Source organism: Malus sylvestris, chromosome 17, assembly GCF_916048215.2.
Source record: "Malus sylvestris chromosome 17, drMalSylv7.2, whole genome shotgun sequence".
NCBI lineage: Eukaryota > Viridiplantae > Streptophyta > Magnoliopsida > Rosales > Rosaceae > Malus > Malus sylvestris.
In genome coordinates, this window is record NC_062276.1 from 17,164,540 (window position 1) to 17,191,908 (window position 27,369).

A 27,369-nucleotide genomic window follows, 5' to 3' on the forward strand; every position below is an offset into this window, starting at 1 on the left:
GGTAGACAATGTAATTAATGAAAAAGAAGAGGGGTAATGTTGTCCAAAAAAATATAATTTTGTGTTTCACGGGAGAGGAACGAGTCGTTCAAGGGGAAAAGGTGGAACGAAAAAGTGACCAAAATCTGTTCCATGGGACAGCGCGTTTCACGATTTTTGGGCGCACCAAACGTAGGATGGAAAGCCTCGTCCCACTGCGTTCCGTCCCATTCCATGTAGCAAACGGTACCTTATAGAACTCACTGCTGCACGTCTTCTTGTCACCTGGGAATCGCCAACATAATCCATCTCTCTCTCCAATCCTTTACCCAGCTCAGGTGGAACAAACTAGGTACGACTTACCCTCCTACTTCCTGAAAAACGTCTCGGCCTCCTTTTAAAGTTTTTTCCAGGCATATCCCCCGTACCAAAGATGAATGGATCGAGACTAAATGGATCAGATCCCAATGACAATGTCGGCTCAACCTGTTGCACACCGTGTATCCCCTCCTCCCGAGATGAGATCACCCTGATCGTGTGAACTGCCACCAAGCCCAGTCATTGCAATTTGCGTGTTCCTTTCCTGGCAATCCCCAAGGTTATTACACTGTGTCATAAGCTCAGAACCAAACAACAGTAAAGCCTGAGATGTACTGACGACCTCCATGTCCCTCACTTGGTTGCTTTCAAACTCGATACCCCTTGGGAAACCGTCTGTGAACGGCCTTACAAATGGTAAAATTGCCCTCGACTCACCCTCCGTGTGAGCATTCATTGCAACTTCCGGCAGTGCAACTTCATTAAGGTCAGGTACCGCTACATACGAAGGTCTCGCCAACTTTTTGGAGTTGAATACCAAAATTCAGAGTCCCGCCAACTTTTTGATTCCCAACGTTCGTTAAATATTGGAGTATCAAAGCTCTGCTGTCCAAACAACGTCGAAATTAGTTAGTTTAGATCTACTGAAGTCTTAATACATAGGCATTGGGTTTTCCAACTCTCATATCCAAACACAACCACATATTACATAATATACGGTCTCCCAAACAAACCTAACTCAATCTCCACATTCATGTTAGGGTTGCCCTAGCCTGCAGTAGCCATGCCCCGGCCGGCTCCTTCCATTCTCTTAACCATTGCAATAACAGTTGCCTGCAAACCATTCAATTTATGATATATGTACATCAGTGCAGATAAGTTTTTGTTAGAATATATAGAATGAATGGTTGAGATGTCGACAAGTGTAATAAGATTACATTTTCTGTTGTATAGTTTGTTAAGATTGTGAAAGGGACTATAAATACTCCTACATGTAATATCTTTCTCATTAAGTAATATACAAAGATTCAATACAATTCTTCCCTCTCTTTTCTGTATCTTCTTCTCCAAGATATAATCTTAGTGAGATCTTCTCAGTTTATCATGATTAACATGGTATCCTTCGCCGTCTTTGCTAGCGCAACAATCGATCCGCAACAAGCTTCCGCTCATTAACTTCGTCTGCTCTTTGATCGATCTTCTTCTCTCCTTTGGGTTGTTATTTCTTCTGCGATCTTCAAGAATCAGGGTTTCTGTGGTTCTCCGACTGATCACTCTTCATTTTCTTCATCCGTTTCGTTGCTGCACACCAGGTGTTTGTTTGATTGCTCCAACCACGAATTCTCTTTTTTCTGCAAAATGGTAACTGCATCGCAACTTCAGATTTTACAGTCGCCGATTACTGCTTTAATCTCTTCTGTTTCTTCATCTGTGAATGTGAAATTGGATGAAGCAAATTACTTGAATTGGCATTTTCAAATGGAATTACTGTTAGAAGGATATGGAATTATGGGTTTTGTTAATGGTTCAAATCCCTGTCCTGTTCGGTTTTCACCGTCTGTTTCTGCAAACACTGATATAGAATCTGGTAGTTCTTCGTGTAATCTTGAAACTGATGAGTATAAAGTGTGGAAAATGCATGATAGGACTATTATGCAATTGATTACTGCTACCTTGTCTCCTATTGCTGTTTCGTGTGCCATTGGTAGTTCTTGTTCTAAAGATTTGTGGACAAGATTGAAGGAACATTTCTCGACTGTATCCAAGACTAGTGTGTTTCAGTTGAAGTCTGATTTACAGAATATCAAGAAAGGTACCAGCACTGTCTCTCAGTATCTTCAGAAAATTAAAGAATCCAGAGACTACTTATCTGCTGCAGGAGTGCATTTTGAGGATGAAGATATTGTTATTTTAGCACTCAATGGCTTACCATATGAGTATAACACTTTCAGATGTGTAATTCGAGGCCGCGAGAGTGTTATTTCACTCAAAGAGTTTAGGGCACAATTGCCTGCTGAAGAGGCTATTCTTGAGACTAATTCTACTCCACCATTCTTGTCTGCTATGTTGGTTGATGCCAGTAATAAAGGTCCATCTTTTCAGGCAAGTTCCTCTCAGGGCACCAACTATCAAGGCAACAATAATCAGGGCACTTATTATCATGGTAACATCTATTAAGGGAATACTCCTGGCAGCTATCAAGAGACTAATTCTGGGAATTATCAAGGCAATAATTCTGGTCAATCCAGTTTTGTCTTCAAGCCTTATAATCATAACAAAAACAAAGGAAAGGGCAAGATTTATCAGGGTAATAAGTATGCCTACTCTAAATCAAATTTTCCTACTCAAACTCATGTTTTGCCAGTTCCAACTCCTGGTTTTCTTGGTCAGTTTCCTATGCCTGCATATGGTGGATATCCTGGTTTTTATATTTCATGTCAGTTATGCAATCAAGATGGCCATACTGCTCCATATTGTAACAATGTACCTCGAGATAAACCCAAGTGTTTCATTTGTGGTAGATCCAATCACACTGCTCAGTATTGCTTTCAAAGAGATAAAGTCCCTCAGTTTCAATCACAGTTTCAGCAGCAATTCCCAATGCCTGTTGGTCAATCAACCTCTCAGAATCCTATACAAGCAATGAATACAGTACTTTCTTAGTCCTCACCAAGTGTTCCTGGCATGTCATCTCATCCATCTAATCCTCAAGTGTGGTTGACTGACTCGGGTGCCACTAATCATATGACATCTGAGTTTGGTAATCTTTCTTTGGCCACTCCTTATCCATCAACTGAGATGGTACACACTGCAAATGGTGAAGGTCTGAACATTTCTCACATTGGTAACACTGTAATCAGAACTCCATTGCAACCACTTAAACTCAATTCAGTTTTATATGTTCCCAAGTTATCTCAGAATCTATTATCTGTTCATAGAATCTGCTTAGATAACAATTGTTGGCTGATCTTTGATGCTTTCAATTTCTGGATTCAGGACAAGGCCACATGGAGGATGCTATACAAAGGAGTGTGCAGTAATGGTCTCTACCCAATTTCATCCTTGTCTAATGTCAATTCCTTTCAACTTCAACCCTCAGCTTTGCTTGGTTAGCTAGTTAACTCTACTATTTGGCATAGCCGACTAGGGCATCCCTCCAACCTTATTGTTTCCTTAATACTCAGAAAAGCTAATATTCCCTGTATTCATGACAATTTCCCTGTACTGTGTCAAAGCTGCTTAGAAGGCAAGTTTTGTAAACTGCCATTTCAGTCAAGTGTCAATAAAGCTCCAAATCTTTTTGATGTATTGCATAGTGATATATGGGGACCAACACCTTGTGTTTCCTTAGATGGTTTTAAATACTATGTCACTTTCATTGATGATTGTACAAGATATTGTTGGATCTTTCCATTAATGAATAAATCAGATCTGTTTGATATCTTCTGTGTCTTTCACTCTTTCATACTTACTCAGTTTTCTGCATCACTTAAAACATTGCAAAGTGATGGGGGTGGGGAATATATGAGCAATAGGTTTCAATCTTTTCTCAAAACAAAGGGTATTACACATCAAATTTCATGTTCCTACACCCCTGAACAGAATGGCTTAGCAGAATGAAAACATAGGCATCTTGTTGAAACTACAGTGACCTTGCTACAATCATCCCAATTACCATCTCAATTCTGGTCATTTGCTGTTCAAACTGCAAACTATTTGATTAATAGGATGCCATCTCCTGTGTTACAGAATCAATCTCCTTTAGAAATTCTGTTTGGTGTAGTTCCTTTGATATCTCACTTAAACATTTTTGGATGTGCATGTTTTCCTTTGCTTAAACCCTACAATAGTTCCAAATTGCAACCTAAAGCCATGAAATGTGTCTTCTTAGGTTATGCCTCCAAGTATAAGGGTTATATATGCTATGCAGTCACAAATCACAAGTTTTATATATCCAGACATGTGATGTTCAATGAGCAAGAATTTCCATATAGATCTTTATTGACAGCAGCTAAACCAAATGCTATGACCCATACACAATCTTCCATTTCTTTACCTTTGCCAGTTGTGAATTTTGACAATGAAATTGTTTCTTCAATACCAAGTATCCCTGTCTCTACAAATCCAAAGTCTCCCATACTTTCACCAATCCCTGAGTCCAATCCTCCAAATATCTCCAATGTTGCACACTCATCTTCTCACATCCCTGTGGACCTTGATTTTTGACCTGACAGTCTTTAAGTCATTTCTTCAGTACCATCCTTGAATCTACATCCAATGCAAACAAGGAGTAAGAGTGGCATTGTTAAGAAGAAGGTCATCCTCACTACTGTGGAAGATTTTGGAGGTATTGATTTGAATCTTATTGAACCATCCACTTATAAATCTGCCCTTAAGATTCCTGTTTGGATGAGTGCTATGAAGGAAGAATTAAGTGCTTTGTCTAAACAAGGCACATGGAGTTTAGTGCCTTTACCAACACATAAGAACTTGGTTGGTTGCAAATGGATTTTTAAGATAAAGAAACATGTAGATGGCTCTATAGCTAGACATAAAGCTAGACTTGTGGCACAAGGTTTTAGTCAAGAACCTGGCTTGGATTATGGAGAAACTTTCAGTCCCGTGGTGAAACCAACAACAGTGAGGCTCATTTTATCCTTAGCTGCTCAGTTTGATTGGCCTTTAAGGCAATTAGATGTAAAAAATGCTTTTTTGCATGACATTCTTCAAGAGGAAGTGTATATGGCCCAACCTCTAGGTTTTCTTGATCCACATCATCCTGAATTGGTTTGTAAACTACACAAATCATTGCATGGTCTTAAACAAGCTCCTCGAGCTTGGAATGAGCGATTTACTGCTTTCTTGCCATCTATAGGGTTCAAAGACACATACTCAGACTCCTCACTATTTGTCAAGACAGCAGGTTCTTTTATTGTGATATTGCTGTTGGAAATATGTCCTGAAAGTCAATCTTTGGAAGAAACCTTTCAGGACAAATAAATCGATGTATAGATGAATCTTATACATCAAATGGCAAAGATACTAATTAAGACTATCTCAATAAACGATATATGTCCCAAATAGTGTATCCATGGACAATGGATCGATTGAAGAAGTAATCTAATGATGTTAGACTACAGAGACCTTCTTCACATAACCAAATGTCCAAAAAGGTTCCTGGTCATTGGATTGTCGGAGGGATACTGACAATACTTAGACCGGTACATACTGTGTTTGCTTCAAATGGAATAATGGAAAGTCTCATCCCATTCGTGTTATGACACTAAGACAAGTATGTAGGTGCTCATTAAGGGAATGAGTTCACTGAACACAATCGAATGAGAGTACTTGCATGAAGGTCTACTCACATGTCAAGCAAGTAACTCTAATGGTTGGAATAATGTAAGTAGTCCTTTGACCTGAGGCATCGTCGTTGTCTTGTGGTTAAGTACTTAATCTTTGATTATGTCAAAGTCTCCCCATTCGCGGGTGTCCACGGCATAATTGGGGTTAAGCCACTTATTCATGAAGGCAAGTGTATGCGCAACAAAGAATCTCTAATCCTCGATAAGAGAGGAAGAATACTCTAAGATATGATTCGGGAATCTTCGGCCGAAGTATTGAGCGTAATAAAGGAAAGCGTTCCTATACGACTCAAAAGAATCATATAAGAAGGAATAATCACATTAGGGGTTTGACATAATATTTCCATACCCTAGTAATGTGATTGAGAGTATTGTTTTAGAGAAGGATCGAATTACATTGTAATTCCAACTGAATAGGTTCTCCGAACAAACTTCTACATTAGCTTGGGTAGCCATGATATATGGTTAGATGTCACTCATGGCTTGTGAGTTCTTCTACATGATTAAATGTAGTCGTCAAAGAAGAAGGTGAATTAAAAGTATGTTTTAATTCACTAAGTGATTGGATTAAATATAATCAATTGGATTGGTGCCAATCACCTCACTGCCTTGCTAATTAGAACCTAAAAGATTGTTCACCAATACACTATTGTAGTGAGTAACTAATGGATGATGGAAATAATTAATTGGATTAATTAAGTGTTGTGATTAATTTAGAAAGTCTAAAGAAATCATAAAAGCGATAAAGATCGTTTTGGGCTTAAAGAAACGTTCGGGTTTAATTGGGCCCATTGGGCCTAAACCCATTGGGCTTTTATTCAAGCATTGGATGACTTGAAATATATAAAAGCCCAAAGCCCAAATCCAACACAAGAGGCCGGCCACTTTAAGTGGAAAGGGAGAGATATTTAGTCAAGTGGTTGACTAGGTTTCTTTTTGTCTATATAAGGAACTTTATAGAGATATTGTTCATTAGGGTTTTTGAAGTGTTAAAAACAACAAAGAGGCAAAAGAAAAATAGCTCTCTAACACTACAAAGGCCGGCCACCTTAGGGGTGTTTTTACTAACACATCTTTCACCCTTTTGGTTATTCCTTCATCATTCTCACTACACTAGTGGGTGAGGATCTTTAGAGGTTTCCTACTTTGGAAACTTGAAGAGAACCTAGGAGCACTCATTCTAACAAAGTGGAGGAGGCAAGGAGGGAAGCTAGGCTTAAGGAGTTCAAGGAACAAAGGGCTTGGAGGTGGTCCATCCTTGGTCTCAAGTCTAGATCAAGAGGTATTAAACTAAACCTTCACTTTGTTCTTCTCTAAAATTGTTTTGATGCATTATATATAAACCTATGAACCTTGAAGGGGATTTGCATGACTATAGCTTTGATAATTTTGTTATAAATGCTTTCGCTGCTTTCGTATATTAAATTTGATTTGTATATGCATGATAGTCATTTTGAAATCCCTATATGTGAAAACTCATAATTTTCCCTTCAATTGCTCCTGTATGTAGATGATATTATCATCACAGGTAGCAGTACTGAGGTTATTCAACAAGTTATTGACTCCCTCACTTTTGAATTTGATCTCAAGGATCTTGGTGATTTGCATTACTTTCTGGGAATTCAGATTACAAAGACTTCTCAGGGATTGTTTTTATCTCAAACAAAGTACATATAGGAATTGCTGCAGAAAACTGAGATGTTTGACTCAAAGTCCTGTGATACTCCATGTCTTCCCTATAACAAGCTGCTTAAGGATGATGGACATTTATACAATAATCCAACTCTGTACAGAAGTGTGGTGGGTGCTCTTCAGTATCTCACCTTTACACGACTGATAGGAGCATATTTATGCGACTTAGTGGGCTTGTTCTTGTGCATTTATGTTGTTTTTCTTTAGTTATTTCAGTGTTTAAAGTCATTTTCGTGCCATTTCAGGTTTTAGAGACAAAGTATGCAAAGAAGTGCGAAATGGATCATTTTAGAGCAAAATGGAGCTTAGATTGGAAAGTACATGCTTGGAGCACAAGGAATGGACGAGTTTGAAGGTCAAAAGAGCTTAAGAAATGAAGAAATGAAAGTGAAGAACAAAGAATTCAGAATTGGAAACCAAAGTTTCTAAAGTTGGAAGTTTCTATTCTTAGAGGTTTCCATTTTCGAGAGTTTCTATTCGTGGCTTTGGGCTTTTCAGATGACCTATCCTTTTCCCCTAACCCTAGCCGCACCTAGGCCTCTAGAATATCTAATTTCCTTGCCTTGCAAGGCATTCTAGAAGGCCCATCTCTAACCCTAACCCTAGCCGCACCTTAGGCCTTATTCCCATTAAAAATCTGATTGTTTTAACCTAATTTCTGATGGATTTGGGCTTCTAGAAACCCTAATCTGATTTGCTAGGGTTTTTAAGTGCCTATATATACTCATTAAACCCTTTTGGCCGAGATATCACCTCCCATATACATCATTCACGTCAGAAACAAAGAGGCTCTCTTTGCCGCACCTTTCCACCACCATATTCCATATTTTCTGCCCAAAATCATCCCTAGCCGCACCACCCATCAACCCTACACCTTTCCATACCATTCCCCATCCATTCTACACCATAAATACCACCCAAAACCTGTTCTAAAGTTCTCTGCCGTAGCAAGGAGGAAGGAGAATTCTTGGATGCGCTTGCTGCCAAGTTGGAGCGTTCTAGGTGTTTTCTTTCTTTGGATTTTAATTTCTAAATTTATGTATCTTTGCTTTGCGAGTATGAGGACTAAACCCCCCCCTTGGCTAGGGGGGATTCGAAACCATGTTTATGCTTGCTATATGATTTGATTACTTCTAATTGCGTTTCATAAGTTGTGAATTCAATTTACTTATCTACAAGAATTAAAACTTATTTGTGTATGTTGGTTGAGGGTCGACACTTAATTTGCATGCATGAATTTGATGCTAGGATATAAGGAAATTTCACCTAATCGTTATGGACTTATATTCACAAGTAGTAAAGGTTGATGATCTCAATCGCGTTAAGTAAATTCTTGGCATAAGTTTCATGCAATCATAGTAACAAGTGCTTCGTCAATGCTTATGGTTTTCATAGAACTTAATGATTCTTGCTTGTATCTCTATTATGCAATCATGTAGGGGACTTGTGGGGAATGCTTTGGGTTGTCGTATGCAATCATCCAATTCAATAACGTTAGGAAAATCTGAAGGTTAATTTAAGCGGACCTAATTAACTTGGGGCGTTGAGAATTCATGGGTTATTGAAAAGCAATTGGAAATCGTTTTGAATGCAAGTATAACATGTGTGGAGATGAACCCCTTAGCTAGCTTTCTATCCATTCAATTCAATCAAATTCGTTTTAAAATCTGTTTTGATTTACAAGTTTATGTTTTGTCTTCAATTTCGTAAAAACCAAATCCCCCTTTGTTTTCAAGTGTCAAATTAGTTAGAGAGTGTGTTAGTTTGTGTTTTTAAGTGTTTTGAGTCAAGTTAAAACCTATTTTCGTCAAAATCTTGTTTAGAGTTCAAAACTGCCCAGAAAGTGGTTTTAAGGCAGTTTTGAGTGTTTTTGTGTTATTTTGAGCCTTTTGGTTTGTTTTGGTGTTTTAAGTTATAGTTTTACATTATTTGAGTCTAGTTTAGTGTTTTAAACTTTGTTTTTACATTTTTGAGTCAGTTTTCAAGTGATTTAGCAATCCCTCTTAATCCCCGGCCTAGAACGATCCCTACTTACATACTTACTACAATTGATAAAAAGAGGGTTAATTTGAGTGCTAGTTAATATCATATCAACGACTTGATATTGCATTTTCCGTGCATCAGGTGTGTCAATTCATGCAAACACCTATGGTTTCTCATTTTACTGCAGTTAAGCGTATCTTACGTTACTTAAAAGGGACAATGAAGGTTGGAATATCTTACTCTAAGGGTGATTTGAGCCTTACTGCATACAGTGATGCCGATTGGGCTGGGGTCAAATCCAATCTCCTGGAGTTCAAAGAAACAACAAACTGTCTCCAAATCATCTACAGAGGTTGAGTACAGGGCACTGTCCACAACTGCTGCAGAATTGGATTGGATTCAACAACTACTCGCATTTCTGCAGGTTCCCATATCTGTTCCTCCCAGATTGTTTTGTGACAATCTTTCAGCCATTGCCTTATCTCTCAATCCAGTGCAACATCAGCGAACAAAGCACATATAAGTGGATGTTCACTTTGTTCGAGAGAGAATTGCTAAGAAGCAGCTCCTGGTGCAGTTTGTGAATTCAAGGGAACAATATGCTGATATACTAACAAAGGGCTTAAGTGCTCCTTTGTTTCTTACACATTGTTTCAATCTCATGTTAGGTTTATCCAAACATGACATTGCGGGGGGATGTTAGAATATATAGAATGAATGGTTGAGATGTCGACAAGTGTAATAAGATTACATTTTCTGTTGTATAGTTTGTTAAGATTGTGAAAGGGACTATAAATACTCCTACATGTAATATCTTTCTCATTAAGTAATATACAAAGATTCAATACAATTCTTCCCTCTCTTTTCTGTATCTTCTTCTACAAGATATAATCTTAGTGAGATCTTCTCAGTTTATCATGATTAACAGTTTTCTCCTCCTTTATTATATAGTTTCAAAAATAAAATCGCAAACATAATAAAACATCAAATTTACCTCTTATTGTCAATGAGACTAGTGCCCCATCATTCTTTGTCGTCTTCATCGGCTTCATTGTCCTCATCGTCCTCGTCGTCCTCATCGTCTTCATCGCCTTCTCGCTAGATACTATAGACTGACAAATGAAATGCACGATAGTTAAGAACCCCAAACATCACTAATTTGAAAGTTCTCTGAATTTTAAGTGCTTCAGACAGCTAATACTTACTTGGATATTCGAATCCCTCTCTAGTGTCATGCATTTTTGACAAATGGCCATTAGAATTGACCAGACCAAACAACATCGTTTCCTTTTTGTCACTCGCCTCAACAACTATTGCTTGGTAAAGCTTCTTTTCATAAGTCGTGGGGTCAGCTGCCTCAAAAGTTAGATAAGCCATTCTAGCAAAAAAACACAAGGTAGTGAATTGGTATGCCTCCACCACTCTCACAAAATGCGCTTGGAGCACCTAAAAAAGAAAGCCATGCAGAGTATTATATTAAAACAAGTGCGCTATTAAAGATTACTCCTAAAACAGAACATGCTAACGTAAGAAATAGTGCAGCAGCCATTACAAATTCAGATCCGAACCTTTACTTTTCTGATTTCCTCCAGGGCGTAACGGGCATGTATTTCAGGCCTGGGAGAAGGCAGATACATTGGAGAGAAATGACCAGGTCCAGTCTGTTTAAATAAAGGCAAGCGGAACAAAGTTAGCAACATATAGACCTTGTTTTATGGTCTTGTATGCAAATGCACAGTTAAGTAATAAGCTGCAGCCAAGTAGCGCGCGCACACATATTCACATATACCTTTTTGTTGTTAGGCACCCAGCGCCGCAATGGAGGTATGTAGGTTCCTGGAAGACATCAGTTCATGCCATATCATAAATCCAAAAAAGAATTGAATTCCAAAAGTACTATATCTTGATAATATGTTTCGCCGTCAATCATACCCAAATAAATAAATAGTCGGAAGTCAAAGATTAACCATATGTTTGCATCACACCCGAACCATAAACCACCGAAAAAAAAAACAGTACCAACGTCAATATTTGGAGTAGAGCAGCTAAACAAGTTTTAGGCTTAAATGAAGAATGGCGGCAAGAGAAGTATAAGATCAAAGCTCCCAAAATTTATTTAGGGGTGTGCTATCCACACACCACTTTTTACTTCTCACACACCCCTTGTTAATTTCTACCCTTTGATCTTTTTCAATTCACCCGATCCAACGGCTGAAAGTAAAAAGGGGTGTGTGAGAAGTAAAAAGGGGTGTGTGGATATTACACTCCTTTATTTAATACCCCCAAGAAATCACACGAAAGCATCTAGTATACAGGGTGTCGGTAGGACAGGATGTCAATGGGGTGGATCGGGTTCTGACATGCCATCCCCATCCAAAACCGTAGAATCCCTAAACGGGTATTTGCGTAACCCAACCCATCAGAAAAAGGATTTTTCATTGGGTAACCGTTTTCCCCATTATGATATTTTTATATTTATTTATATACTAATTAGATAGTGGATTTTAAATAAAAATGAGATTAAGTAGACTCCTACTAATAATACAATTGATGTAATGCACATAACAAATATTATTTATATTACCAAGAAAATATGTATACTACTGATAATTGATAAGCTTATAATTTATACTATTAATGCATATAATTAAATTTAATAATGCATAATTATTGATAACAAGTTCTCCATATAATAAATATTTATATTCTTCTATTAAAAAATGAAAACGGTTTCATTTTGGTTGTGGGTTCTAGGCGGATACCACAGTAACCATAACTGAACCTAAAACCGAATAATTTACTCATCACGTGTGTATATGACAATGTGTGCACAACATCATTGACTCTAATTCAGAACTAACATTTTGGTTGTAGTTACTGACCTGGATATGTTACATCACGCCCCAGTTGTTCCAATTCAGAACTAACATTCTGTCCAGCTTTCTTGACTAAGATGGTAAGTTCCTTTGCGCATCCAGCATTAGCAGTTGTAAAGAATGTGTATGCTGTTCCTTCTGCTGCAGCACTTCCAAAACGGTCAATGCGGTAAACTTAATCATCAAGGGATCCTGGAAAGTCGTAATTGATAACATATTTCACATCCTTCAGATCTGCAAATTAAGCATAAAACAGATTATTAGAAACCCCCATTTCACAGGATAAATCCATTCAACAAAAATTTGCCAGGTTGACACACCTGCAACCCCCATAGTAAATAAACAAACCCTAGGTTACTAACAGGACATGATTTTGGAAAGGGGGATGTCGACTAGTAAATCAAACAAAGCCTTCAACTGTGACGAGATTGAAGAACGTAAATTTCTTTCTGGATAAAATTATAACAGTAATAATAGATGCAACTGTTGAGGAACAACAACAAAAAAAAAAAAAAAAGAGTTCCCTTCGAGTCTTTCACAAACTAAAAGAAATTCTATTGATACCTAGAACATGAGCGGCTACATCTGTTGCAATCATTATGGGGATCTTGCCAGCTTGAAACTCAGAGGCAATACCGACCCTTTCCGCTTGACTTTTGTTTTCATGAAACGAGACTGCGTGCAGACCGTCCGTGCAAAGCTGCAGAGCGATCTGATCTTGTGATTCACATCCTTTCTTCGTATCCATGAATATCACTACTCTGCTGCCATCCAATATACCATCTAGTAGCGCAACCAACCTGAAAATTTGAAATAATCAGAGATATATATAACCTCAAACAAACTGCACGGGGTCAACCATTAGAATGTCCCCTACTTGTTATATTTCTGATCCTCAGTAAGGACGTAAACAATTTGGTCCACCGGAGGCGTCACTTTCAGATCTGGAGAAATTATTTGAACCTGTTGAACATCCAAAGGTTAATATCAAACACGTATTGGGTATTGCACATGAAAAAATACGCCAAAGAGTACTATTGTAATCACAAGATAGAATTAAAAGGACATTATGTGACCACCGATTTCATCCAGTAACAACAATTAAAAACGACTATGTGATGCAAAAAAAAAAAAAAAAAAAAAGAAAGAATAGTAAGATACATTACTTTGCATGGGTTGTGAAGGAATAGTTTTGCCCGTTTATCAACATCTTCTGGCCAGCTACTACCCCAGAATGATTTTTGACAGTCTAAGCGAATCTGTATTCAACAAACCCATAGACAACAATGAGAATTTCAACTGAACATAAACTTTGGTATATAAACACACATGCACACACGTATGTACACACAGTTACACGCGTGTATGTGTGTAAGGGAATTTAAAAATGCTAAACAGTTCATCTGACTCTTTAATGGAATCCAATAATCTTTTCCAGCTTTTCAAGAGATTGACGTTAAAAAAATAGCAATGCAGGTATGAAGAACCAAGTAATGGTAATATATCAAACCTGAGATAATAGATTTCTTATTTGAGGCTCATGCGTGTCTGATAGCATCCAATCAGCACCATCCAACACAAGGTATGTGACGCTTTTCAAGTTTGTACGTTTTCTCTTTAACGAAAGAAGCAAGCCACCAAGTGTGTAGATTAAAATCCCACCTCCTGGGCCAAAATATGAATTGCAATCAATAAGTAGAATAACTGTATACTCAAAGAAGAAATCCCCTTAAAATCCACACCTACACAAAATTGCATGTTACCATAAACAATGCCTATAACAGAAAAACAAGTAGTAAAGGTCCGACGCATGAAATTTCGTCACAGTAGCACAATAATAGCAATAGATGGTAAAATGTAGTTGACCACCACCACCACCTACCACAAGTCTGACCACAATTTTCGGGCTTAAGCAGGGACAAGCCGAATAAGACTTTAAAGTTGTAAGCAGCAGCAAATTTAGCACACTCTTGATGGATTTGTTCAGCGCGTTGAGTGTTTGGAGCTAAAATCAATACTATTGGGCCATCTCCACCACGAGCTGAAGAAAATTATAAAATGGATAACTTTATTCCCGATGCATATATAACCAAATATATGATTCAAAGAGCCAGGATTCGATTATCTCAAGAATAACTAACATATATAATACTCACATCGTTTTGGCTGGGAGTTTGCATGGAGAATTGCAGGGATCAGATACGCTAGCATCTTCCCGGATCCTGGTTGGGCAATACCAATGAGGTCACAGTCCTCCAAATCCATTGGCCATACTTGAGCTTGAATTGGTGTAGGTCCGACAAATCCAGCTTTTGAAAATTCTTGTATAACATTTTCTGTGATGGTCAAATCGAACAATTCAATACATATATGTATACATTCAAAATGGAAATGTAAGTTTGTTATATTGTATAACAAGTTAATTTGTTTAATACAAGAAAAAAATATATATAGGTACCCGGAAACTGAGTGTCATCGAAAGTCCTAATGGGGTGTGGAACATCATCCCAGCCTACAACTCGAATTCCCCTCTGTAGCCTATACTCCTCGACGTTGTCGGGCGTATAAGAGGTGCCATCAGTAGTAATTTCCCTCTTGTGGTGGTCCTGCGTTTCAGACGTGCCGCCTTGAGCAGTAATTTTCCTCCACTTGCTCCTATACTCCTTGCCCTCACCGGCCGTATTTGAGGAGCCTTGAGCAGCATCAGCACCATAATGTTGTGCTAGGGTTACTGAATTGGGGTCAGTCAAGCGCTTCGCCATATTCGAGATAGTTAATCTAGGGTTACGGAATCTTGAATTTTGGTACCAATCACGATCATGGTCGAATTTTTAAGGAGCAGTTTGATACACGCAAGGCTTTTAGAGTTTTGATCAAACTGCTTTTCTACACTTTTAATTAATTTCAAGTTACACAAATTGTTATTCTAATTAATTTACTAATTAAATCCAATATATACCAAACTCCTAAAGTCTTGCAAAAGAAGATATAGTTAATTTATGTCTCATTAATTCAATATATTTAAAAAAAAACAATAAAATTTCTATAATAATAATATATAAAAGCCATTTATTATTACGGTCTAGTGTTATTCCTCTTCACTTATAAGTGAGAGGTCTTAGGTTCGATTATCGTAAAAGACTAATTTGAACCACGTTATTACTACCACATTGTGAGGCTAACCCACACCCTCTCCCTTAGTGTAGATAATATCGTTTGTTAAAAGCCGATGTTAAAAAAAAACAATCGATATTTTAAACGTAACAATGTACTCTAATTATATTACATACATGATAAATATATATGTATGCATGCCGTTATAGAATCCCTTGGTTTCCTTATTTATTCCTATTTTTACTAAGTCTTCTTTTCTCCTTTCCATGGGTGCAGCTATAGTTTTCTTCTTTGGTGTAACGTTGAAGAACGTTACTAGACTCATGAAGCCCAGGTTGAACACATTGCCCATTGCATCTTCTTCCAGCATCAGTTTTCACATACTTCCTTTTGGCAATGCTCCCTCTTGTTTTCCTTTCTTGCTTGGAGGCAGATTCTCTGCCTTCCCGTGCCCTCCTGTTTTGTGTGGTCACGGTTAAGCCACATCAACATTTTATATTATTTTTTTATAAAAATAATAAGATAAAAATGAATAGTAATATAAAATGTTGACGTGGCTTAACCGTGACCACACAAACAGGAGGGCATGGGAAGTGGGAGGGCAGAGAATATGCCTCCTTCTTGCTTTCTTGTGTAAACTTGGAAGGAAAGGGTTCCTTCTCTCCTCATTAATGAAGCGTGCGGCTCTATGTTTCAACGTGATTCTATAGATAGCTCAGCTTTGGGTTTTGCTCGTTTCGTAAGTTTCCTATTTGGTTTGTAATGAAAATGGAAAGCTTGGTATGTTCTCTCTCACACTTTTTCACGTGAAACCGTATATTATAGGCTTGGATTTTTTGTGCTCTCAAGCAGTACAAAGTCTTTCATAATCATAACCTTAGCTCCGCGTAGACTCAATCCACTTCCATAAGCATTCACACCACGATTCACTTGGCAAGGCCTAATATGTGGCTTGGGACCACTTTAACATGTGACGTGGTTGGTGTGATTTATTTTATTGACATGGCATGATCGTAAATTCACATATCTCTCGATTTCACAATTTTGCATGAATTTAAGCTTGGTACCTGATAAATGTATAAAGAGCATATGATGCAATTTTCAGCTGCGGGAATGTTTAATCATGAAGAAGATCGATAGTCCTTTCGTTCATCAATCAAACGATTGAGAGGAGATCGATAGTGTTCGTTTAACAAGTAGTGATCAAACCCAGTGGAGTGTACCTCTCAGCAATCTACCAGAAAATCTGTTATAAAACTGTAACGTACATAAGTTATGCAACCAGTAACCGCAAGAGTTCAGGCAGGGAGCAGGACCTTGGGCAATCCAGTATTTCTGGTGCAGCAAAATCAAGTCAGTGCAACCCCCATGGATATCTAACCCTTGTATAGATATCAGTATTCATGGAACTGCACTCAATGTGCCAAAGTCTTCCCGATCCCCAAAGACTCGGCCAACTTCGCTCTCCAGGCTTTGCAGACTGCCAACATTAATTTCCAAATATATCAGAAATTTGGAGGAGGAAAACATACTAACGTATATAATACTCATCACATCGTTTTGGCTGGGAGTTTACATGGACAATTGCATGCATCAGATACGCTAGCTTCTTCCCGGATCCTGGTTGAGCAATACTAATTAATGAGGTCACGGTCCTCCAAATCCATTGACCATACTTGAGCTTGAATTGGTGTAGGCCTAACAAATCCAGCTTTTGAAAATTCTTGTATAACATTTTCTGTGATGATCAAGAGAAACGAAAATTTCAGTATATATATATATATATCAATATATATCAAGAAAAGATAAAAAATAGGTAACCAAAAACCGAATGTCATCGAAAGTCCTGATTGGGGTTTGGAACATCATCACAAGTTTAAATTTTTACCCATGCATACGTGGCAGAATAACTATTAGAGGCCGAAATATGTACTCATTCGCTCTTATTCATTAATAGCAACGCCTCTTTTAGGCGCAATTACAACATCCCTCCTTACTTTTAGGTGTGGAAATCTTCATTTTTTGCCTCTATCTTTAATTAATAGATGCAAATGTTTTGGCTTTACTTGTTCTTAGTTTGTGGCGTTGCCAATATTAATTTCCAAATATATCAGAAATTTGAAGGAGGAAAAAATATTAACAAAGACTGTATGAAAGATGTGGTAATTAGTCAAGCAGTGTGGGTTTAGTTCTCAGACCTTCCATAATGCAAATTCTGCAGGATTACGCCTTCTTGAACGAACAGCAACGCATTCATCAGCCCTAGCATGTTCCAAAAGTAATTTCTATACTTAAAAATTAACATATTTTTTTGCAATTTATCAAGTAAAAGATATTTTTGTTAGCGGGGATAATGCAAATAGATGTTATTGGATTCGACGGCGGATGTGGATAATGGGATGGAGTAATCGAGGTGGCCGAGATAGGCATAGGCACGTTGGAGCTTCTTCAAGTTCAAGATGGGGTGGTGAACTGGTGGAGATCATGATGGAGGGTTAAAATTGGATTCATGTTGAGGTTGTTTAGTAAAACCTTAAGGAATCGAAAGAGAATTGGTATAGATTCCATAAACACTGTTTACTAATTAACCCGGAATGATAATCAATATAAGTACTAAATGCCCTTAGTTGAAATAAATTTTATTTTATGTATTAATTTTTTAAGTTCTATATACTAATTAATATGAAGAAAAAAATGTAAATGCCTCTATTCATTAAATATTAAACACACTTAAATTTTATTTATTTTTAGTTTTGTTTTAATTGTTTTTAAACTTCATATTAAACTGGGCAACAGTTGGGTGCGTTGAGTTAATGCAAAAGAGTAATCTTGAAATTTTAGAAAGGATAAATTATGTTCCGATCACATATAATTTTTTTTCTCATTAATTGAAACCTTATTACTTTTTTAGTTTTCCTTTGACTTTTATCAATGTCATTATTTGCATATTAAATTACTTAAATGTCATTATATGTCAATTTAAAAAAAAAAAATATCAACTTTTACCGAATATATCTTTTTATTATTTTTCATATATTTCAGTTTTTGATTTGTACCCATTTTTTAAATTTGCATCAAAATTCTTTTTAGTTTTTAATTTTTATTCATAATTTTTAATTCTATTATGTACCCATATTTTTTTTAATTTAATTTGTACCCATATTTTAATTTATTTGTTTTATGTTTTAAAATATATCTATAGTAATTTCTTAAAATATATTAATTATTACGCGGGTACATTATTTTTTAGTATAACTATATGAAGAACAGTATTACTATATTATTGATTTTTTAAGAGTATATTATTATATAATTGATTATTACGTGGGTAATTATTTTTTAGTATAACTATATATAGAATAATATTATTATATTATTGATTTTTAAGTAATTGTTATATTATAAAAATATTATTTGAATTTCTTTAAATTTCATAATGGGATATTAAATGCATAAATGCAGGAGTTCAATTTCTAAATGATTTTAGGGAAAAAAAAAATCCATTTTGATTCTCCAAAAAACCAGGAATTCAAATACTGCCTAAACATAGGAAATCCAATTCCTTCAAATTTTGGAGACGAATTCTAAAATTTGGGTTAGTCATGCCAACTTTTTTATTCTCAACATTTGATAGACATTAACTATTCCGAATCCAAATTCAATTCCACGTTTTGATTCAGATTACCTTTGTGTAAACGTGACATAGCAAACAAAGCAACCATTGACACCCAGTAGTATCAAAACTGTTGTTCAAACAACGTCGAAATTAGTTAGTTTAGGTCTACTGAAGTCTAATACATAGTCATTGGGTTCTCCTACTCTCATATCCAAACACAACCACATATTACATAATTTACGGTCTCCAAAACAAGCCTAATCAATCTCCACATTCATGTTAGGGTTGCCCTAGCCTGCAGTAGCCCCGCCCCGGCCGGCTCCTTCCATTCTCTTAACCATTGCAATAGCAGTTGCCTGCAAATCATTAAATTTATGATATATATACATCATTGCAGATAAGTTTTCTCCTTCTTTATTATAAACTTTCAAAAATAAAATCGCAAACATAATAAAACATCAAATTTACCTCTTATTGTCAATGAGACTAGTGCCCCATCATTCATTGCCGTCTTCATCGTCATCTTCATTGTCGTCTTCATCGTCATCTTCATTGTCGTCTTCATTGTCTTCATCGTCCTCATCGTCTTCTTGCCAGATACCATAGATTGACAAATGAAATGCATGATAATTAATTAAGAACCCCAGATGTCACTAATTTGAAAGTTCTCTGAATTTTAAGCGCTTCAGACAGCTGATACTTACTTGGATATTCGACTCCCTCTCTGATGTCATGCATTTTTGTCAAACGCCCATCATAATTGACCATACCAAACAACATCAAATCCTTTTTGCCACTCGCCTTAACAACTATTGCTCGGTAAAGCTTCTTTTCGTAAGTTGCGGGGTCAGCGGCCTCAAAAGTAAGATAAGTCATACTAACAAAAAAACACAAGGTAGAGAATTCGTATGCCTCCACCAATCTCACAAAATGCGCTTGGAGCCCCTAAAAAAGAAAGCCATGCAGAATATTATATTAAAACAAGTGTGCTATTAAAGATTACTCGTAAAACAGAACATGCTAACGTAAGAAATAGAGCAGCAGCTATTACAAATTCAGATTAGAACCTTTATTTTCCTGATTTCCTCCAGGGCGTAACGTGCATGTTTTTCAGTATTGGGGTAAGGTAGATACATAGGAGAGAAATGACCATATCCAATCTGTTTAAATAAAGGCAAGCGGAACAAAGTTAGCAACATATAGACCTTATTTTATGGTCCTACATGCAAATGCAAATGTGTAGTACACTTTGTATTCACACAGATGGTGCTTGCCATTATTTAATCTTCTTAAATGCAATTGCACAGTAAAGTAATAAGATGCAGCCAAGTAGAGCGCGCACACAAATTCACATATACCATTTTGTTGTTAGCCTCCGAGCGCCACGTCCGAGGTATGTAGGTTCCTGGAAGACATCAATTCATACCCATATCATAAATCCAAAAGAGAAATGAATTTCTAAAGTACTTCCAACCATCACTATTTGGAGTAGGGCAGCTAAACAAGTTTTAGGCTTAAATGAAGAATGGTGGCAAGAGAAGTGTCAGATCAAAGCAACAAAATTTATTTAATACCCTAGGAAATCACATGAAAGCATCTAGTCTACAGGGTGCGCGTAGGACAGGACGTGCGGATTGGATTTTGATGTGTTATCCTTATATTTATTTTCTCTGAACTCAAAATCATAGAATCTCTGAATGGATTTTTGCGTAACCCAATCCATAGATGACGGATTTTTCATTGGGTAACAGTTTTATCCATTATGGTATTTTTATATTTATTATATACTAATTAGATAGAGGATTTTAAATAAAAATGAGATTAAATAGACTACTACTACTAATACAATTGATATAATGCATATAGCAAAAATTATTAAATATTTATTACCAAGAAAATAATTACTGATAATTGATAAGCATATAATTTATACTAATAATGATATAATGCATATAATTACCAGCATGGACTTCCAAATTTAATAATACATGATTATTGGTAAACAGTTCTCCATATAATAAATGTTTGTATTCTTTTATTAAAAAATGAAAACGGTTTCATTTCGGGTAAGGGTTCAGGACGGATACCACATTAACCATAACTGAACCTGAATTTGAATAATTTACCCATCACGTGTGTATATGACAATGTGTGTACAACATTATTTACTCTAGTGTTTGTAATTACTGACCTGGATATGTTACATCACGCCCCAGTTGTTCCAATTCAGAACTAACATTCTGTCCAGCTTTCTTGAGTAAGATGGTAAGTCCCTTTGCGCATCCAGCATTAGCAGTTGTAAAGAATGTGTATGCTGTTCCTTTTGCTGCAGCACTTCTAAAGCAGTCAATGTGGTAAACATAATCATCAAGGGATCCCGGAAAGTCGTAATTGATAACATATTTCACATCCTTCAGATCTGCAAATTAAGCATGAAACAGATGATTAGAAACAAGGCTTCTGGCCATTTCACAGGATAAATGCATTCAACGAAAATTTGCCAGGTTGTCACACCTGCAACCCCCACAGTAAACAAACAAACCCTAGGTTACTAACAGGACATGATTTTGGAAAGGTGGATGTCGACTCTTAAATCAAATAAAGCCTTCACCTGTGACGAGATTGAAGAATGTAAATGTGTTTCTAAATAAAATTAAAATAGTAATAATAGATGCAACTTTTGAGGCACAACCGAAAAAGAGTTCCTTTCGAGTCTTTCATAAACTAAAAGAAATTCTACTGATACCTAGATCACGAGCGGCAACATCTGTTGCAATCATTATGGGGATCTTGCCAGCTTGAAACTCAGAGACAATCCGGACCCTTTCCTCTTGACTTTCGTTTTCATGAACCAAGACTGCGTGCTGACCGTCCGTGCAAAGCTGCAGGGCGATCTGATCACCTGATTCACATCCTTTCTTTGTATCCATGAATATAACTATTCTGCTGCCATCCAATATACCACCTAGCAGCTCGACCAACCTGAAAATTTGAAATAAATCAGAGTTATATATAACCTCAAACAAACTGCACAAGATCAACCATTAGAATGTCTCCTACTTGTTATATTTCTGATCTTCAGTAAGGACGGAAACAATTTGGTTGACCGGAGGTGTCACTTTCAGAATTGGAGAAACTATTTGAACCTGTTGTACATCCAAAGATTAAAATCAAACATGTATTGGGTATTGCACATGAAAAAATACGCAAAGAGTACTATTGCAATCACAAGATAGATTTAAAAGGACTTTATGTGACTACCAATTTCATCCAGTAACAACAATTAAAAACGAACATGTGATGGAAAAGAAAATAGTAAGATATATTACTTTGCATGCTTGTGAAGGAATAGTTTTGCCCGTTTATCAACCTCTTCTGGCCAGCTAGCACCCCAGAATGATTTTTGACAGTCTAAGCGGATCTGCATTCAACAAACCCATAGATAGCAATGACAATTCAACTGAACATAAACTTTGATATATAAACACACATGGACACATATGTACACACACACACACGTGTGTGTGTGTAAGGGAATCTAAAAATGCTAAAGAGTTCATCTAACCCTTTAATGGAATCCAATTATCTTTTCCATTAAGGGTAACATGTCAAACCTGATGAAGAACCAAGTAAGGGTAATATGTCAAACCTGAGATAATATATTTCGAATTTGAGGCTCATGCGTGTTTGATAGCATCCAATCAGCACCATCCAACACAAGGTATGTAACGCCTTTCAAGTTCGTACTTTTGCTCTTTAACAAAACAAGCAAGCTACTAAGTGTGTCGATTAAAATCCCACCTCCTGAGCCAAAATATTAATTGCAATCAATAAGTAGAATAACTCTGTACTCAAACAAGAAATCCCCTAAAATCATCACCTACACAAAATTGCATGTTACCATAACCAATGCCTGTAACAGAAAAAAAAATGTAGCAAAACAATAGCGATAGATAGTAAAATGTAGTTCACCGCCACCACCACCTACCACAAGTCTGACCAGAATTTTCATGCTTAAGCAGGTACAAACCGGATAAGACTTTAATGTTGTAAGCTGCAGCAAATTTTGCACCCTCCTGTTGGATTTGTTCAGCGCGTTGAGTTGTTGGAGCTAAAATCAATACTATTGGGCCATCTCCACCACGAGCTGAAGAAAAATTATAAAATGGAAAACTTTATTCCTGATGCATATATAACCAAATATATGATTCAAAGAGCTAGGATTTGATTATCTTAAGGATAACTAACATATATAATACTCACATCGTTTTGGCTGGGAGTTTACATGGAGAATTGCAGGGATCAGATACCCTAGCATCTTCCCGGATCCTAGTTGAGCAATACCAATGAGGTCACGGTCCTCCAAATCCATTGGCCATACTTGAGCTTGAATTGGTGTAGGTCGAACAAATCCAGCTTTTGAAAATTCTTGTATAACATGTTCTGTGATGATCAAGAATTGAAACATTCAATATATATATATATATATATATATATATATATATATGTATATACATTCAAATGGAAATGTATGTTTATTATATTGTATAACAAGTTACTTTGTTTAATACCAAAAAAAATAATAATAGGTACCTGGAAACCGAGCGTTATCGAAAGTCATGATGGGGTCCGGAACATCATCCCAGCCTACAACACGGATTTCCCTCCGTAGCCTATACTCCTCGACTTCGTCGGGCGTATAAGATGTGCCATCAATAGTAATTTCCCTCTTATGGTGGTCCTGCGTTTCAGGCGTGCCGCCTTGAGCAGTAATTTTCCTCTGCTGGCTCCTGTACTCCTTGCCCTCACTGGCCGTATTTGAGGAGCCTTGAGCGGCATTAGTTAATGCTGTGCTAGGGTTACTGAATTGGGGACATTGGACCGCTTCGCCATATTCTAGACAATTAATCTAGGGTTACTGAGTTTTGAATTTTGGTACCAATCACGATCACGGTCGAATTTTCAAGGAGCATTTTGATACATGTAAGGCTTTTAGAGATTTGATCAAACTGCTGTTCTACACTTTTAATTAATTTACTAATTAATGTACTAATTAAATCGAATATATACCAAACTCCTAAAATCTTGCAAAAGAAGATATTGTTAATTTATGTTCCATTAATTTAATATATTTTAAAAGAAAAAAAACAATAAAATTTCTATAATAATAATATTTTAAAAAAAAAACGTTGAATTGTGGGTGCAAAAAAGCCGATGTCTTTTTAAGGAGCAATAGGGTTTAGGGATTTTGATGCATGTAAGGCTTTTAGAGATTTGATCATGATCACGGTTGAATTTTTAAGGAGCATTTTGATACATGTAAGGCTTTTAGAGATTTGATCAAACTGCTGTTCTACACTTTTAATTAATTTACTAATTAATGTACTAATTAAATCTAATATATACCAAACTTCTAAAATTTTGCAAAAGAAGATATTGTTAATTTATGTCCCATTATTTTAATATATTCCAAAATTAAAAAAAAAAAATCAATAATAATAAAATTTAAAAAAAAACGTTGAATTGTGGGTGCAAAAAAGCCAGTCTTTATAAAACAAAAAAACCAAAGTGAGATGTCTTAGGTTCGAATCTCTTGTATGACGAATTCGATACCAAATTAGGTTAACTATTGTGTGGTTTAACCCAACTCTCCCTCTCCTTAGTGTAAAAATATCGATATACTAAAAAAAAGGGAGTTTTAACGAAAAACCCGTGGTACTGTTCACTCTAACGAAAAACCACATTTTTACACTAAAAAGTCAAACCTTGTACTATTCACTTTACCCTTTATTTTGTCTTTATCGTTAAAACTCGAAGTTTTCAGGTCATTTTCATTAGTTTTCCTAAAAAAAAAATGTAACAATATACTCCAATTTTATTACATACATGATATATATATATATATATATATATATATATATATATATATATATAATTATATATGCATGCGCATATATTTTAAAAATTAGCGCACCAGTAATTTGGTACATTATTGAAAGGGCTACTTTGTAAAGTGTTAGTGAAAGAAGTTCTGGTTTTCCTGCTCGTGTTTGAGATAGGCACATCAATCTTGGAGTGATTCCAATGCACCTTCGTTGTGAGGCTGAACACTGGTGTGATGCGAGATTTTTTCTAATTTTCTAATTTCTTAGGGTCTGATGCCAAAGGCCGAAGTGAGTCTAGGTCTCTTCTATATCCTATCTATTTTTGTTGTCCTGCATACAAACAAAGAGAGAAGCAAAGCTCCTGTTCGTGGCGGGAATTTCCATGAGGGATGCTTCCTGGCCGACGAGCACACAGCTCTCCGAGAGGTTGGCGCCGGTTGATGCTTTCTGTCGAGCTCCTGCTTTACTGGCGGGCTTGTCGAGCAAAGCCTATTGGGCAAGGCTTGTCGGGCAAGGCTGAAAGAGAAGGACAGAGTTAACTTTGAAAGGTGCCTTTGTGAGGCCTTAGGTGTAGGCCTTGAGGCTCACAATCAAGATTAACTTTTAAGTGCTCGGGCGTGCCACTGCCATCTTCAGCATGGCAGATGTAGAACGAATGTTTGAGTTTTAATTATATATATTCGAGAGACTATGTTAGTTATTGACAGGTGCCTTTGTGGGGCCTTAGGTGTAGACCTTGAGGCTTCCCATAAATAACTAACTTAGTACTCGAACACATAAGGTTCCTTTTCTTGGTTATGAGTCTTATAACCATCATACTTCTGGTTACCTAGGCCCAAAGAGCAGAATGAATCCAAATAGGTGCCTTTGTGGGGCCTTGAATAGGCCTTGAGGCTTCCCATCAGAACTCTTTCAATACTCAATGTTCTCGCCCGAGAAATAGGATGAATCCAAATAGGTGCCTTTGTGGGGCCTTGAATAGGCCTTGAGGCTTCCCATCAGAATTCATCCCATACTCGAACGTTATATGGTAATCATAATATAACAGCAATAAAACTAAGTGACAGGTCGATTACTTGCGCCTCAAGTAACTTCGGACTTCTGGTTATCAAAGCTTATTGTAGATGGGTTAAGTCCACATCAGGTTCTTTTTTATGCCTTGAGGCCAAGGACTTTTAAAGTGATCAAATCTTATATGCCTGAGGGCTTAGAACTTAGATCTGGCTTGAACTGTGAAGACATATTCAAATCGGATTCAAGTGCTGAGAAAGTCTTTTAATAGCCATATTACTAGAAATAACTTGGATACAACTTGTAGTATATAACATATTGCTACGCTAATGAATGAAAAGACAAAAACAAAGAGGGTCGGGCAAGGTTTAACCTTGTCGGGCAAAGCTGATCATCTTGCAACTTCCTATCTTTGTGGTTTATCAGGAGGTTTGAAAGCTTAGAAAAAGGGTTGGGGGTGAGTTTACAGAAAGAAATCGATACTACAGCAAGAGTTGAACAGGGTAGCAGAGCTATTACAAAGGGTTTATCCCGAAAGGGATGAAGGTTTGGGCTGACTATAGCTTCGTTTTGAAGGCAAATCTGACTTTGAGCAGAGTTTGTGCTTGTATTTGTTTGTTTGAGTGTCCTTGACTCTGATTTCTCTTTCCCCTTTTATAGACACTTTGACTTGGCCTCCTGTAGCAATAATCTTGCCCTAATGCAATTCTGAAGGATAATGACTCATCAGCTATTTACTTGTACTGCCACTATAAAGTACTTTTGGGCTGATTAGCTGGCTGGTCTATCCCACTTGGCCCTTGGGTAGGTGAGCAAGTGGTGCAAATGATCTGCACCTAGTCAGGAAATCCCTTTTCTGCTTTCTGGGCTTGGGATGAGCTTCGGGCTTTTCCTTCTCTTTTTGGGCCAACTCCCTTCTAAGCCCAAAGTTCAAGTTTTAACCCAAACAGTGCCCCATTCAATCAACATTCAGACTGGAATTCCAGGCGCCAATATTGATTGAATATCCGCATGCTTGTATACCCGCTCTTAGAACTTGTGTTTTTCTAGACACTTATGACCCTGCGTCTCTTGCTCTTCTCACGACCTTTGGGTTATCCTCTGAGGTTTCTATAAATTCATGCTTGATTCTGCTTTTTGCTCAGCCAACAAACCTCCTCCAGCCTTCGCTTCAATTAACCCTGAGTACTTTTGCCTTCTTAGTTTTCTTCCCAAGACTGAGAAATGAGTTCTTCAAGATTCAAGCGGGGTTTCCTAAAACTCCCTTTTCGTGAGAAAAAGAGTTTTCATTAGATAACCACTATCCCCAACACCCTTGGTCAGGCACCCCGCTATCTCCAACACCCTTGGTCAGGTGGTTCTCTCATGAAGACTTGCCTTCCGGCTCGTCGCCATGATAAGTCAGGCTTCACCATCATACATGGTGATGACTCTGCCTGAGGATCCTCTACCAGGCGCGTCTTGGCCGTACAACCCAATCACCTAATCGGATTCTATCCACGAAGATACCAGAAAACCAATTGAGACAC

The 27,369-nt window shown here is 37.0% G+C and overlaps 2 pseudogenes; both read right to left on the reverse strand.

Annotated features, from left to right (window-relative positions):
* Positions 1–857: 857 nt before the first annotated feature.
* Positions 858–23,837, reverse strand: LOC126610852 (DEAD-box ATP-dependent RNA helicase 20-like; annotated as a pseudogene).
* LOC126611858 (DEAD-box ATP-dependent RNA helicase 20-like) lies at positions 10,347–14,976 on the reverse strand (annotated as a pseudogene).
* Positions 23,838–27,369: the final 3,532 nt, after the last annotated feature.